General features: G+C 37.3%; 1 pseudogene; it reads left to right on the forward strand.

Moving 5' to 3' along the window:
* The first annotated feature begins 11,258 nt into the window (after positions 1–11,258).
* Positions 11,259–12,813, forward strand: LOC116625185 (annotated as a pseudogene).
* The last annotated feature ends 4,114 nt before the right edge of the window (positions 12,814–16,927 follow it).

Here is a 16,927-nt window from a genome sequence, read left to right on the forward strand (position 1 = left end):
GGGGAACTAAGTCAAACTGATAACTGGATCAATGGTATTCATATTTTAACTCTTTAAAAAAATTATTATACAAAGATGATACATGAATACCATCTCAATGTGACATATTCAAATGACCCAGAAATATACAGAGCAAGATTTGAAAGTCCCCCTTTTTCTTCTCCATTCTCCATAGGGACCCACTATCAAGTTAGCATGCCTCTTCCCTTGCAGTATTCTTTTGTAACAACATATTTTTTAAAATAATATTATCCATACATACTGAAAATTAATTTTGACTTCACTATGTGTCTTGGAGGTATTTTCAACTCATTACATATAGGTCTAACATGTTTTTTTTAGTGACTGAGTAACATTCTTGGTGATTCCAGTATTCACATAGGTGATCTTTCTTTTTCTTTTTTTTTTTTTAAAGATTTTATTTATTTATCTGAGAGAGAGAATGGGAGACAGAGAGCATGAGAGGGGGAGGACCAGAGGGAGAAGCAGACTCCCCACTGAGCAGGGAGCCCGATGTGGGACTCGATCCTGGGACTCCAGGATCATGACCTGAGCCGAAGGCAGTTGCTCAACCAACTGAGCCACCCAGGTGCCCGCACATAGGTGATCTTTCTAACACCCTGGTCTCTCTACCCAACCACTCACTCCCATGGTCATACTCTAGAACTGTGCCATCCAATATAACAGTCACTAGGCCACTTGTGGCTACTGAGCATTTGAAATGTGACTAGTTTAAGATGTGTTGTAAGTGTAAAGTTCTGAAGAATTATGTAAAAAATTTAAGTATCTCATTAAAATATCTCATACATGATTCACATATTTTTATTGGACTATGTTGCTATAGCCTTAGTCATTAAGTTCAAATTCTTTACATTCTCAATTTTAAAATCCCATTTTCTGATCACTACCTCCTGTCCTTCCTATTCATTCACTCTCCACAACTCAGAGAAACAAATTAGGGAAACCTTGATCTGGGCTCAAACCCAAAGATGACACTAAGTGAAAGGCAGCAAAGTACCAGAGACAAGACAGGTCAGAGGTGTTAAGTACGGCCTGGGCTCCATCAATATGCTGTCTGCAAGAGACTCATTTTAGACCCAAAGACACCCCCAGATTGAAAGTGAGGGGGTGGAAAACCATTTACCATGCTAATGGACACCAAAAGAAAGCTGGGGTGGCAATCCTTATATCAGACAAATTAGATTTTAAACCAAAGACTGTAATAAGAGATGAGGAAGGACACTATATCCTACTTAAAGGGTCTATCCAACAAGAAGATCTAACAATTGTAAATATCTATACCCCTAACATGGGAGCAGCCAATTATATAAGCCACTTAATAACAAAAGCAAAGAAACACATCAACAACAATACAATAATAGTGGGGGACTTTAACACCCCCTCACTGAAATGGACAGATCGTCTAAGCAAAAGATCAACAAGGAAATAAAGACTTTAAATGACACACTGGACCAAATGGACTTCACAGACATATTCAGAACATTCCATCCCAAAGCAACGGAATACACATTCTTCTCTAGTGCCCATGGAACATTCTCCAGAATAGATCACATCCTAGGTCATAAATCAGGTCTCAACTGGTACCAAAAGATTGGGATCATTCCCTGCATATTTTCAGACCACAATGCTTTGAAACTAGAACTCAATCACAAGAGGAAAGTCGGAAAGAACTCAAATACATGGAGGCTAAAGAGCATCCTACTGAAGAATGAATGGGTCAACCAGGAAATTAAAGAAGAATTAAAAAAATTCATGGAAACCAATGAAAATGAAAACACAACTGTTCAAAATCTTTGGGATGCAGCAAAGGCAGTCCTAAGAGGAAAGTATATAGCAATACAAGCCTTTCTCAAGAAACAAGAAAGGTCTCAAGTACACAACCTAACTGTACACTTAAAGGAGCTGGAGAAAGAACAGCAAATAAAGCCTAAACCCAGCAGGAGAAGAGAAATAATAAAGATCAGAGCAGAAAGCAATGAAATAGAAACCAAAAGAACAGTAGAACAAATCAACGAAACTAGGAGCTGGTTCTTTGAAAGAATTAACAAGATTGATAAACCCCTGGCCAGACTTATCAAAAAGAAAAGAGAAATGACCCAAATCAACAAAATCATGAATGAAAGAGGAGAAATCACAACCAACACCAAAGAAATACAAACAATTATAAGAACATATTATGAGCAACTCTAGGCCAGCAAATTAAATAACCTGGAAGAAATGGATGCATTCCTAGAGATGTATCAACTACCAAAACTGAACCAGGAAGAAATAGAAAACCTGAACAGACCTATAACCACTAAGGAAATTGAAGCAGTCATCAAAAATCTCCCAAAACACAAAAGCCCAGGGCCAGATGGCTTCCCAGGGGAATTCTACCAAACATTTCAAGAAGAATTCATACCTATTCTTGTGAAACTGCTCCAAAAAATAGAAATGGAAGGAAAACTTCCAAACTCGTTTTAGGAGGCCACCATTACCTTGATCCCAAAACCAGACAAAGAGCCCATCAAAAAGGAGAATGACAGATCAATATCCCTGATGAACATGGATGCAAAAATTCTCACCAAAATACTAGCCAATAGGATCCAACAATACATTAAAAGGATTATTCACCACGACCAAGTCAGATTTATCTCTGGGCTGCAAGGTTGGTTCAACATCCACAAATCAATCAACGTGATACAATACATTAACAAAAGAAAGAACAAGAATCATATGATCCTCTCAATAGATGCAGAAAAAGCATTTGACAAAGTACAGCATCCTTTCTTGATCAAAACTCTTCAGAGTATAGGGATAGAGGGTACATACCTCAATATCATAAAAGCAACCTATGAAAAACCTACAGCGAATATCATTCTCAATGGGGAAAAACTGAGAGCTTTCCCCCTAAGGTCAGGAACGCGGCAGGGATGTCCACTATCACCACTGCTATTCAACATAGTATTGGAAGTCCTAGCCACAGCAATCAGACAACAAAAAGAAATAAAAGGCATCCAAATCGGCAAAGAAGAAGTCAAACTCTCACTCTTTGCAGATGATATGATACTTTATGTGGAAAACCCAAAAGACTCCACCCCAAAACTGCTAGAACTCATACAAGAATTCAGTAAAGTGGCAGGATATAAAATCAATGCACAGAAGTCAGTGGCATTCCTATACACCAACAACAAGTCAGAAGAAAGAGAAATTAAGGAGTCGATCCCATTTACAATTGCACCCAAAACCATAAGATACCTAGGAATAAATCTAACCAAAGAGGCAAAGGATCTGTACTCAGAAAACTATAAAATACTCATGAAAGAAATTGAGGAAGACACAAAGAAATGGAAAAACGTTCCATGCTCATGGATTGGAAGAACAAATATTGTGAAGATGTCAATCCTACCTAGAGCAATCTACACATTCAATGCAATCCCCATCAAAATACCATCCACTTTTTTCAAAGAAATGGAACAAATAATCCTAAAATTTGTATGGAACCAGAAAAGACCCCGCATAGCCAGAGGAATGTTGAAAAAGAAAAGCAAAGCTGGCGGCATCACAATTCCGGACTTCCAGCTCTACTACAAAGCTGTCATCATCAAGACAGTATGGTACTGGAACAAAAACAGACACATAGATCAATGGAACAGAATAGAGAGCCCAGAAATGGACCCTCAACTCTATGGTCAACTCATCTTTGACAAAGCAGGAAAGAATGTCCAATGGAAAAAAGACAGTCTCTTCAACAAATGGTGTTGGGAAAATTGGACAGCCACATGCAGAAGAATGAAACTGGACCATTTCCTTACACCACACACAAAAATAGACTCCAAATGGTTGAAAGACCTCAATGTGAGACAGGAGTCCATCAAAATCCTAAAGGAGAACACAGGCAGCAACCTCTTCGACCTCAGCCGCAGCAACTTCTTCCTAGAAACATCGCCAAAGGCAAGGGAAGCAAGGGCAAAAATGAACTATTGGGACTTCATCAAGATAAAAAGCTTTTGCAAAGCAAAGGAAACAGTCAACAAAACCAAAAGACAACTGACAGAATGGGAGAAGATATTTGCAAATGACATATCAGATAAAGGGCTAGTATCCAAAATCTATAAAGAACTTATCAAACTCAACACCAAAAGAACAAATAATCCAATCAAGAAATGGGCAGAAGACATGAACAGACATTTTTCCAAAGAAGACATCCAAATGGCCAACAGACACATGAAAAAGTGTTCAATATCGCTCGGCATCAGGGAAATCCAAATCAAAACCTCAATGAGATACCACCTCACACCAGTCAGAATGGCTAAAATTAACAAGTCAGGAAATGACAGATGTTGGCGGGGATGCGGAGAAAGGGGAACCCTCCTACACTGTTGGTGGGAATGCAAGCTGGTGCAGCCACTCTGGAAAACAGTATGGAGGTTCCTCAAAAAGTTGAAAATAGAGCTACCATATGATCCAGCAATTGCACTACTGGGTATTTACCCCAAAGATACAAAAGTAGGGACCCGAAAGGCTACGTGCACCCCGATGTTTATAGCAGCAATGTCCACAATAGCCAAACTGTGGAAAGAGCCAAGATGTCCATCAACAGATGAATGTATAAAGAAGAAGTGGTATATATATACAATGGAATATTATGCAGCCATCAAAAGGAATGAGATCTTGCCATTTGCAACGACGTGGATGGAACTGGAGGGTATTATGCTGAGCGAAATAAGTCAAACAGAAAAAGACATGTATCATATGACCTCACTGATATGAGGAATTCTTAATCTCAAGAAACAAACTGAGGGTTGCTGGAGTGGGGGGTGGGGTGGGAGGGATGGAGTGACTGCGTGATGGACACTGGGGAGGGTATGTGCTCTGGTAAGCGCTGTGAATTGTGCAAGACTGTTGAATCGCAGATCTGTACCTCTGAAACAAATAATGCAATATATGTTAAGAAAGAAAAAAAGAAGAAGAATGTAGCAGGAGGGGAAGAACGAAGGGGGGAAATGGGAGGTGGAGAAGAACCATGAGATACGATGGACTCTGAAAAACAAACTGAGGGTTCTAGAGGGGAGGGGGGTGGGAGGATGGGTTAGCCTGGTGATGGGTATTGAGGAGGGCACTCTGCATGGAGCACTGGGTGTTATGCACAAACAATGAATCATGGAACACTATATCTAAAACTAATGATGTAATGTATGGGGATTAACATAACAATAAAAAAATTTAAAAAAAAAAGAAAATCCAAAAAAAAAATAAAAGAAAGTACGGCCTGGGCTCATCTCTTAGGTTCAAATCTCGGCTTTACTGCTACCAACAGGATTACTCTTTTAACAAGCTATTTCACCTCTCTGCACCTCTGTTTCCTCATCTGTAAAATAAAGAAGAAAGATTTTACTAACTTCATAGTGTCGTTGGGATTAAATGAGTTAATATATGTAAACTGAAACTGGCCAACTCACAAGAAGTCTACATGTGTTACTGCTGCTACTGTTATTGTTGCTGGGACTCCATACCAATGATTACAGTCCTTTCCCTGGCTGCAGTTAATGATTTTAGCATTTTTCTAGGAAAGATTAGAAAGAAGAAGCACAGCGAAGAAAATTCACAAGGTATCTCTCATATGAATAAATATGTAGTCATTTATTCAGCTAATATTGATTCAAGACCTAGTGTATGAAAGACATTGTATACCACACATTGGGTAAGTTACCTAACCTTTCTGACTCTGTTTCCTCAAAATATACTAATAACCACTTTGCAGTGAGATTACAAAGATTAAAGTACATGGAACAATACCATACCATACCTGCCATATAGGTGGTGCTCAATAAATGTGTTTACATTGTCTGTTTTCCCTGCTTGGTATATAACAATGACTAAGATATGGTCCCTACTGTGAGAAGTTACCTTCTCTCTTGCCTTTTCTCCTCCATTTTCCCCAACTGCATTAACTATGTGATTTCTCCCCCTCTACCTGCTTTTGTATTGTATTGTATCACATTGCACTGCTTGCAGTGTATTGTATTGATTTTCTCTCTGCTTTTATCAGTTGCCACCCAAGATATGGGCACCTGGATTGCCTTGCTCAGAGAGCCAATGGGACTTGCATTCAGTAGTCCATAGGATTGTAGTAAACAAAGAAGTTCTTAATGAGCTCAAGAGCACCTCCTGTGGCTGTATACCCCAGCCCAGTGCAGAGGAAATAGGCAAAAACTCAAAACTACCACTTTCTCCCTGGAAGTAGTCTACATATTTTCCTAGCTCCTACCTATGGGGTCCAGCCACCAACCAGCCTGCATTTAGGTGCTGGCTGAGATCTTTTGAGACACTGATGGACTTTGGCACACCTTCAACTGCTGGGAACCACTAAGAACAAAGAAGGTGACTTGGACAATCACAGATTTTAGAGACAACCAGGAAAACAGGCCAGGCTAATTGATGATATGACCATGGAAATCCACATGCAAAAGAATAAAACTGGACCCCTATCTCACACCACATAAAAAAATCAATCCAAATGCATTAAAGACTTAAATTTAAGACCTAAAGTCCTAAAACCCTTAGAAGAAAACACAAGGGGTAAACTTCATGACATCAGTCTTGGCAATTTTTTTTTCTTTTATTTGACACCTTAAGCAAAGGCAACAAAAGCAAAAATAAACAAATGGGACCATATAAAACTAAAAAGTTTCTGCACAACAAAGTAAACTATCAACAAAATGAAAAGGCAACCTACTGAAGAGGAGAACCATATATCTGATAAGAAGCTAACATCCAAAGTATATAAGGAACTCATACAACTCAAAGCAAAAAGCAAACAATATGATTTTTTAAATGGGCAAAGGAACCTAATAAACATTTTTCCAGAAAAACATAAATGGCCAGCAGGTATCCAAAAACGTGCTCAACATCACTAACATCAGGGTAATGCAAACCCAAATCACAATGAGATAGCAACTCATACCTATTAGAATGGCTACCATCAAAAAGACAAGAGATAAAAACTGTTGGTGAGGATGTAGAGAAAAGGGAACCCTTGTGCAGTGTTGGTGGGAATGTAAATTGGTGCAGCCACTATGGAAAACAGTATGGAGTTTTCTCAAAAAATTAAAAATAGAACTACAATATGATCCAGCAATCCCACTCCTGGGAATATATCCAAACAAATGAAAACATGATATTAAAGAGATCTATGTTCCCATGTTTATTGCAGCATTATTCACAAGAGCCAAGATATGGAAAAAACTTTAATGTCCATCAATGGATGAATAAAGATGTGAGAAAGATATATACTCTATTGTGTCTATATACATTGTATCTATATGTACAATAATGTATAATATTGTATGGGGGGATGCCTGTGTGGCTCAGTCTGTTAAGCATCCCACTCTTGATTTCAGCTCAGGTCATGATCTCAGGGTCGTGAGATCGAACCCTGCATCGGGCTCCATACTCAGTGTGGAGTCTGCTTGAGATTCTCTCTCTCCCTCTCCTTCTGCCCCTCCCCCCCGCTCATGCTCTCTCTCTAAACAAACAAATAAATCTTAAAAAATAATGATATTGGGCGCCTGGGTGGCTCAGTTGGTTAAGCGACTGCCTTTGGCTCAGGTCATGATCCTGGATTCCCGGGATCGAGTCCCACATCGGGCTCCCTGCTCAGCAGGGAGTCTGCTTCTCCCTCTGACCCTCCTCCGTCTCATGCTGTCTCTCATTCTCTCTCTCGCAAATAAATAAAATCTTTAAAAAAAAAAATTAAAAAAAAATAAATAATGATATTGCATAGGATAATATATACAATTATAACTGAATAATTATAATATTATAAATAATACATATAATTTATATTATACAAATAATATATATGTATCTACATACATATATATAGTAATATTCTTCAGCCATGAGAAAGAAGGAAATCCTGTTATATGCAACAACATGGGTGGAACTTAAGGGCATTTTGTTAAGTGAAATAAGACATAAAAAGAAAAATACTTTATGGTATCCTGATATCATTTATAAGTGGAATCTTAAAAAAAAAAAAGTCAAACTCATAAAAACATAGAGTAGAAAAGCAGTTGCTGGGCACCTGGGTGGCTCAGTCAGCTAAGCGTCTGCCTTCAGCTCAGGTCATGATCCCAGAGTCCTGGGATTGAGCCCCATGTCAGGCTCCCTACTCAGGGGGGAGTCTGCTTCTCCCTCTCCCTCTCCGCCTCCCTCTGCTCATGTGCACTCGCGCTCTCGTGCACTCTCTTGTGTGTGCACCCATGCGTGTGCTCTCAAATAAATAAAATCTTAAAAAAAAGAAAAAGAAAAGTGGTTGCCAGGGGCTAGGTGGGAAAATAGGGAGCAGTTTGTAAAAGGATACAAACTTGCAGCTATAAGATAAATAGATCTGATGATCTAATGTGAAACATAGGGACTATAATTGATAATACTGTACTATATAATTGAAATTTGCTAAGTGATTAGAACTTAAATTTTCTCATACACACAAAGGGTACTTATGTGAGATGATGGGTGTGTCAATTAAATAGATGGAAGGAAATCCTCTTACAACATATACATATATCAAGTCACCACAATGTACACTTTAAATAAATTATAATTTAATATGTTAATTATACCACAGAAAAACTGAAATTTTTAAAAACCCCAGATTCAAGAAGCTCAATGAATTCCAACCAAAAGAAATACCAGAAAAAATATCCCCACACTACATCATAATCAAATTGCTTAAAACCAGTAAGAAAAAGAAAGTCTTTGTAGGAGCCTGAGAAACACCCACAGAAATAAGAATGACAACAGACTTCTCACTGGTAACACTGCTAGCCAGAAAACAGTAGAGCAAAACTTTTAAAGTACTAACATTAAGGAGTACCTGGGTGGCTCAGTTAGTTAAGTGTCTGACTTTGGCTCAGGTCATGATCTCAGGGTCCTGGGATCAAGTCCCACATCAGGCTCCCTGCTTACCGGGAAGTCTGCTTGTCCCTTGCCCTCTGCCCCTCCCCTGTTTGCACTCACGATCTCTCTCTCTCTCAAATAAATAAATAAAATCTTTAAAAAAAATAATTAAGTACTAACATTAAAAAAAAAGTCAGGGCACCTGGCTGGGTCAATTGGTGGAGCATGAGACTCTTGGTCTCAGGGTTGTATGTTCAAGCCCCATGTTGGGTGTAGAGATTACTTTTTAAAAAGTCAACCTAGAATCCTATACCTAGCAGAAATATTTTTCAAAAACTAAGGCTAAGTAGGGAGGATGACATCAGCAAGATGGGAAAATAGAAAGGCATGGACCCTGCCCCTCCCATGAAGACAGAGATTTAACAAAATACAGTCCAAGTACCTTTATAAGAAATCCAGAAACTGTTACTCCAACACAGTGTGGCACAATTAGGAGAAAAACCCCAACTCCCTTCTCCCTGGTGAGAGAAAGGAATGAAACCTATGTCCATCATTCTGACTTTTAGGGGGCTGCCCAAGGAACCATTTTCTCATACCTGAATCCAAATACTGACAGGAATGGTGTGCCAGGATAGGGATGTCTGAGAACAAAGGCCATAAACATGCACTAAAGTTTTCATTACCACAGAAACACTAGGTAAAACTCCAATACTGCAGCCTACCACAGCACCAAAGAGGACACAGTATCACAGAGCAACACCAGCAAGAGCTCTTGAGAAGAAATTGGCAAAGTTCTTCAAGCACGGAGAAGACACATCCCCAGAAAAGGCTAAAGCAATCTCCAGAATCTCTAGCTGGCCTGAGTAGAGAAAGTTCTCCCTACAAAAGAGCAAGTCAAAAAACCTGGGAGCATGGAGTGATTCTTCAAATGCTGAAATCCCAACAAAAAATAACAACCCATAGTAAGAAACAAGAAAAATGGCACATTTAAAAGAACAAATTATTTTTTTTTAAGATTTTATTTATTTGACAGAGAGAGACACAGCAAGAGAGGGAACACAAGCAGGGGGAGTGTGAAAGGGAGAAGTAGGCTTCCCACAGAGCATGGAGCCCGATGCGGGGCTCGATCCCAGGACCCTGGGATCATGACCTGAGCTGAAGGCAGATGCTTAACGACTGAACCACTCAACCCTAAAGAAACAGAGATATACCAGAAAAAGAGTTCCAAATTATTGTCATAAGGATACTCAATGAATTAAAAGAGAGCACCAATAGATGAAATGAAATCAAGAAAATAATACATGAATAAAATGAGAATATCAACAGAGATAGAAACTATGAAGAAGAACCAAACAGAAATTCTGGAACTTAGGAATATAATATCTGGATTGAAAAATTCACTAAAGGTAACTCAATATCAATCTGAAGAAAGAAATCAATGAACTCAAAGACAAGACTTTTGAAATTATTGTGGCAGAGGAGCAAAAAGAAAAAAGAATGAAGAAAAATGAAGCGAGCCTAAGGCACTTTTGGAATATCATCAAATGGAACCATATATGCATTATGTGAGTCCCAGAATGAAAAGAAACTATTTGAAAAAATAATTGCCAAAATCTTCCAAAATCTGAGAAAAGAATGGACATACAAATTCAAGAAGCTAAACGAACTCCAATTAGGAAAAATCCAAAGGGATTTACAATGAGAGAAATTGTTGAAGGAAGTAATCAAGAAGATGTGATCACCGTTTGAACTGCAAGCTGGACCTGGGCAATTAGAGGCTCCTTACCCCCTTCCCTGTCCCTAGAATATACATTCTGTCCACCATTCTCATAGTGGGAGCATTCTTCAACGACACAGCCTTGAGAGAGCAATGTGTTATTGAAACCATCTGGACAGTATATATGATCGAACCAATTAAGTTTCTGGTGGTTGAGGGCAGATATCTACTTGTCTTGTGGCCACCCAAGACAAACCTTGTATGTAAGTTCCTTATTAAAATTAAAATAATTTTTAAATTATTACTCAAATATATCTTATTCCATATATTAAAACTATTACCTAATAGGCATAACTAAAATCCCTCAAATTATAGTTCAAATATATTCAATTTGGTTAGTAAAACCAAATCCCTCTTACTATGTTTAGACTTAATTGACATCAATGTCAGAAAAGTCAGACCACTATTGGCCCTCCTTCATGCCCTTCTACCTACCAGTCTGGAGTGGTTTGCCTCTTGCTTTGGTCTCTCCTTGCCCTTCATGTACAGAAGCCAGTTTGCAAACCAACAGACATCAAAATCAAACTGTCAAAAGTCATGAACAGAGAATCTTGAAAGCAAGGGAAAGGCAATCATTATGTACAAAAGAGCTACTACTAGATTGTTAGCAGATTACTCAGTGGAAACCTTGTAAGCTGGAAGGGAATAGGATGACATATTTAAAGTACTGAAAGAAAAAAATGGCAACCAAGGCTATTATATCTGGAAAATCTGTCCTTCAAAAACAAAGGAGTAATTAAGAATTTCTCAGATAAACAAAAGTTGAAGGAATTCATCATTAGACTTGCCCTATTAAGATATGCTGAAGGGAATCCTTCAAACTGAAGCAAAAGTACTATAAACAGTAACACAGGGGTGCCTAGGTGGTTCAGTCAGTTAAGCAATAGACTCTTGATTCTGGCTCAGGTCATGATCTCAGAGTTTTAAGATCAAGCCCCACAATGGGCTCCACGCTGAGCAGGGAGTCTGCTTCAGGATTCTCTTACTCCTTCTCCCTCTGCCCCTCCTCCTGCTCTTGTTCTCTCTCTTTCTCTCTAAAATAAATCTTTAAAAAAAAATAAAAAACAAAAACAAAAAATAATAACACAAAAATGTAAAACTCCCTGGTAAAGGTAAATATTTAGACAAATAAGGAACCTTTAAGTATGATAATGTGGATATGCAAATCACTTCACAATCTAGTGTAGCATTTAAGAAAATCATAAAAAGCTATAAATTTATGTTAATGAATATGAAACATAAAAAGATGTAACTATATCATCAGTAACATATAGTGGGAAAAGTGGAGATGTAAAGGAGTAGATTCTACACACAATTGAATTGATTATCATACTTCAAGTGATCAGTTTAAAATAGATTGTTATAACTTTAAAATGTTTCATGTTATTGCAGTGGTAATCACAAAGAAAATATCCACATAATATACACAAAGGGAAATGAAAACAAAATCAAAGTATGGAACATTCCCCCAAGAGAGACATGTTTAAGAAGCACCTCTGTGAATGTGGCGCTGCGAGCGGTGCGGAGCGTGCGGGCTGAGGCTGCGCCTCGTCTGCCCTGGGGTCCTGGGGGCTGAGGCGGGGCGCCATCTGAACACTGCACAGGGGCTCTGCTCTGCTCCCCGTGCGTAAATTCACAGACAAAAATGAATGGATAACAACAGAAAATGGTATTGGAACAATGGGAATCAGCAATTTTGAACAGGAAACTTTGGGAGATGTTGTTTACTGTAGTGTGCCTGAAGTTGGGACAAAACTGAACAAACAAGATGAGTCTGGTGCTTTGGCAAGTGTGAAAGCTGCTAGTGAACTCTGTTCTCCTCTATCAGGAGAAGTAACTGAAATTAATGAAGCTCTTGCAGAATATCCAGGACTTGTCAACACATCTTGTTATGAAGATGGTTGGCTGATCGAGTTAGCACTCAGTAATCCTTCAGAACTGGATTAGAGAAGAAGCATATGAGAAATACATAAAATCTATTGAGGAGTGAAAATGGAACCCCTAAATAAACTAGTATGAAACAAAAAATTTTAATTAGATTCAAATCATTCAAAGGATCTTCTCTAACCACAATGAAATTAGAAATAGAAGAAAAACAAGACAATCCACAAGTATGTGGAAACTAAACAATGCACTCTTTTGAAACAATGAACTTTTTAAATTATTACTCAAATATATCTTATTCCATATATTAAAACTATTACCTCAGTAGGCATAACTAAAATACCTCAAATTATAGTTCAAATATATTCAATTTGGTTAGTAAAACCAAATCCCTCTTACTATGTTTAGACTCAATTGACATCAGTGTCAGAAGGGTCAGACCACTACTGGCTCTCCTACAGGCCCTCCTGCATGTCCTTGCTGAGTGTGTCCTGTGCTTGTGGATTGGAAGACTCAGTATTGTTAAAATGTCCATATAACCCAAATTGATCTACAGATTTTATGCAATCACTATCAAAATCCCAATGGCATTTTTTATAGAAATAGAAAAAAACTCTTAAGGTTCATAGGAATTTCAAGGTACCCTGACTAGCCAAAACATTCTTAGAAAAGAAGAACAAAGCTGGAGGCCTCATACTTCTTGATCTCAAAACATAGTACAAAGCAACAGTAATTAAGATGATGCACTGTCATAAAGATAGATATATCAACCAATGGAACACAATAGATAGTTCAGAAATAAATCCTTGCATATATGCACAAATGATTATTGACAAGAGTGCCAAAACTACATAATGGGAAAAGGATGGTCTCTTCAACAAATGATGTTTGGAAAAGTGGATATCCACATACGGACATAAATAAATAAATAAAGTTGGATTTTTTTCCATACTCCATATCCACAACTAACTCAAAATGGATTAAAGACCTAATATAAGACCAAAAACTACAAAACTCCCAGAAGTAGACATAGAAAAACACTTCAGTACACTGTGTTTGGCAATGATTTCTTGGTTATGACATCAAATTCACAGACAACAAAATAAAAGTAGATAAATGGAAGTACATCAAACTTAAAATCTTCTACATGTCAATGAAACAATTAACAGAATAAAAAGGCAACCTATGGAATGTGAGAAAATATTTGCAAATTATATATGTGATAGGGGGTTAATCCAGAATATATAAGGAACTTGTACAACTCAATAACAACAACAAATAAATCCAATTAAAATGTGGGCAAATGACTTGAATAGACATTTTTCTACAGGATATACACAAATGGCCAAGAAGCACACAAAAAGATGCTCAATATCACTAATCATTAGGGACGTGCATTTCAAAATCACTAGGAGACATCCTCTCATATTCATCAGGATGGCAACTATCAAAAGAACAGAAAATAATAAGTGCTAGTGAGGAAAAGGAGAAGTTGGAACCCTTATGCCCTGTTGGTAGGAGGGTAAATGGTACAGCCATCATGGAAAACAGTATGGAGACTCCTCAAAAAAAAAAAAAAAAATAGAAATACCACATGATCCAGCAATCTCACTTCTGGGTATGTAGCCAATAGCATTGAAAGGAGAGACTTGATATGGTATTTGCACACCCATTTTCATTGCAGCATTACTCACAACAGCTGAGTGATGGAAGCAATCCAAATCTTTATGATTGAATAAATGGATAAAGAAAATGTGATATATACATATATTGGGATATTATACATTCTTTAAAAAGCAGGAAATCCTGTAACATGCTACAAAATGGATGGACATTTGCTAAATAAAATAAGCCAGTCACAAAAGAACAAATAAGGTATGATTTCACTCATATCTAGTGTCTAAAGAAGCCAAGCCCATAGAAGCAGAAAGTAGAAAGGTGGTTGCCAAAGGCTGGGGGGATTGGAGAGGAGTAATTAGTATTTAGTGGATAAAGATTTTCAATGCTACAAGAAGAAAAGTTATAGAGATCTGTTGCATAACACTATGAATATACTTAACATTACTGAACCAGTCATTTAAAAATGGTTAACATGGTAAATTTAATGTTATGTGTTTTTTACCAAAATTTTAAAACTAAGGCTTAATACTTTTTAGAGTTGGAAAAGTATGAAAGAATTCACTACCAGATTTGCATTCTAAGAAATGTTAGAGAATACTTAGGTAGAAAGAAAGTGATACCAGATGGAATATCTATCTATAAAAAGAATGAAGCGTACAAGAGGTGAAAAATATGTGGATAAATATAAATTTTCTTAGTTCTAAAAATTCTTTCCCAGACAAATGACTACTGAAATAAAAAACAGTAACTATGTATTGTGTGGTTTATAACATACTTAGAAGTAAATGTATGATAATAACATAAAGACCAAGAAGAAAGAAAAGTATACTGTTGTAATACTCTTTTACCATACATAAAATGGTATAATAATACTTGAAGATAGATTATGATGTTAAAAATGTTGCTGCATCTTTGGGTCCCTCCAAAATATATTTGCAAGTTCTAATCCTCCATACCTGTGAATGTATCCTTATTTGGAAATAGGGTTTTTGCAGATGTGATCAAGTTAAGATGAGATATATTGGATTAGGACAAGCCCTTAATGAATAACTGGTGTCCTCATAAGACTACAGAAATTTGGGTATATAGACACAGACAGAGGGAAAATGGCCCTGTGAAGGCACAAAGACACAGGGTTAAATGCCATGTTAAGACAGAAGAAGAGCCACCAAGGACTGTCAGCAACTACCAGAAGCTAGGAGAGAAGCATGGAACAAATTGTCTTTCAACACCTCCAGTAGAAACCAATCCTACCAATACACTGATTTCAGGCTTCTTGCCTCCAAAACAGTGAGCAAATAAATTTGTTGTTGTAAGCCACCCAGTTTCTGGTATTTTCTTACAGTAGCCTGAGGAAACTAAAACAGATGTACATTATACATGCTAAAGCAATCATTGCAATTATTAAAAAGAACTGTAGCTAACAGACCAGCAAAATGAATAAAATGGAATAAAAAAATTCAATTAGTCAAAACAAACCAAAAAAAAAAGTAGAAGGAAAAGGGGAATGTATAACAGATGGGAGAAACAGAAAATAGATTTCAAGATGATAGATTTTAAAGCCTGGGATATAAAAATCATATTAAGTTTAAATGGTCTAAACACCTACTTCATTAAAAGTCAGAACTGTCTATTTAGATTTTAAAAATCCAGTTATATATACTGCCTATAAGAAGCCTGCTTTAAGGCACCTCGGTGGCTCAGTCAGTTAAGCAGCTGCCTTTGGCTCAAGTCATGATGTCAGGGTCCTGGCACTGAACCCTGCATCCTTGGGCTCCCTGCTCAGCGGGAAGTCTGCTTCTCCCTCTGCTTCTGCTCTCTCTCTCTCTCTCACTCTCTCTCAAATAAATAACATCTTTTTTTAAAAAAGAAGCCTGCATTAAATATAAAGACATAAATAGGTTAAAAGTAAAGGATGGGAAAAGCTATGTTATGTTAACACTAATCAAAAAAAGCTATTGTAGTGGTTATATTAATATTAGAAAAAGTAAATTGCAAAGCAAAAGATATTACCAAGAAATAAGAAGGTTATTTCATAATCATAGAGGGATCAGTTTATCCTAAATGTTTAATCATTTCATGTGGAGCTTCAAAATACATGAAGCAAGAGTTGTTAGAAATGAAAAGAGAAATAGGAAAATTTCCATAATCATTGGAGATTTCAATAACCTCTCAGTAATTGATAGAACATGTTGGTAGCAATTCAGAAAGGACAAAAAAGTCTTAAACAATGCTATCAACCAACTTGTGATAAATGATGTTTTAGAACACTTGGCACAACAGCAGCATATACATTCTTTTCAATCATACATGGAGCATTTATCAACATGGACCAGAATCAGGGCTATAAATATCAATAAATTTTAAAGGATTCAAATATTACAAACTATATTCTGTGACCACAATGGAATTGAATTAGAAATCTGTAGCAGAAAGGTACCCAGAAAACTGGGACTAGTAGAAAACTAACACACTTCTAAATAGTTCATGGGTCAAATAAAAAAGCAAAGAGAAATTAGAAAGTGTTTTGAACCCAATCAAAATAATAAACATTTCAAAATCTGTGGGACACAGTTAAAGCAGTAGATGGAGGGAAATTCATACACTAAACACATATGTTGGGGGAAAAAAAGATCCCACATCAAATGACCTCAGCTTCTTCCTTAAGAAATTACAAACAGAGGAGCAACTTAAATCCCAGGTAGGAAAAAGAAAACAATATAGGGACGCCTGGGTGGCTCA

The sequence above is a fragment of the Phoca vitulina genome, unplaced genomic scaffold, assembly GCF_004348235.1.
Source record: "Phoca vitulina isolate PV1807 unplaced genomic scaffold, GSC_HSeal_1.0 scaffold74, whole genome shotgun sequence".
In the NCBI taxonomy this organism is placed as follows: Eukaryota; Metazoa; Chordata; class Mammalia; order Carnivora; family Phocidae; genus Phoca; species Phoca vitulina.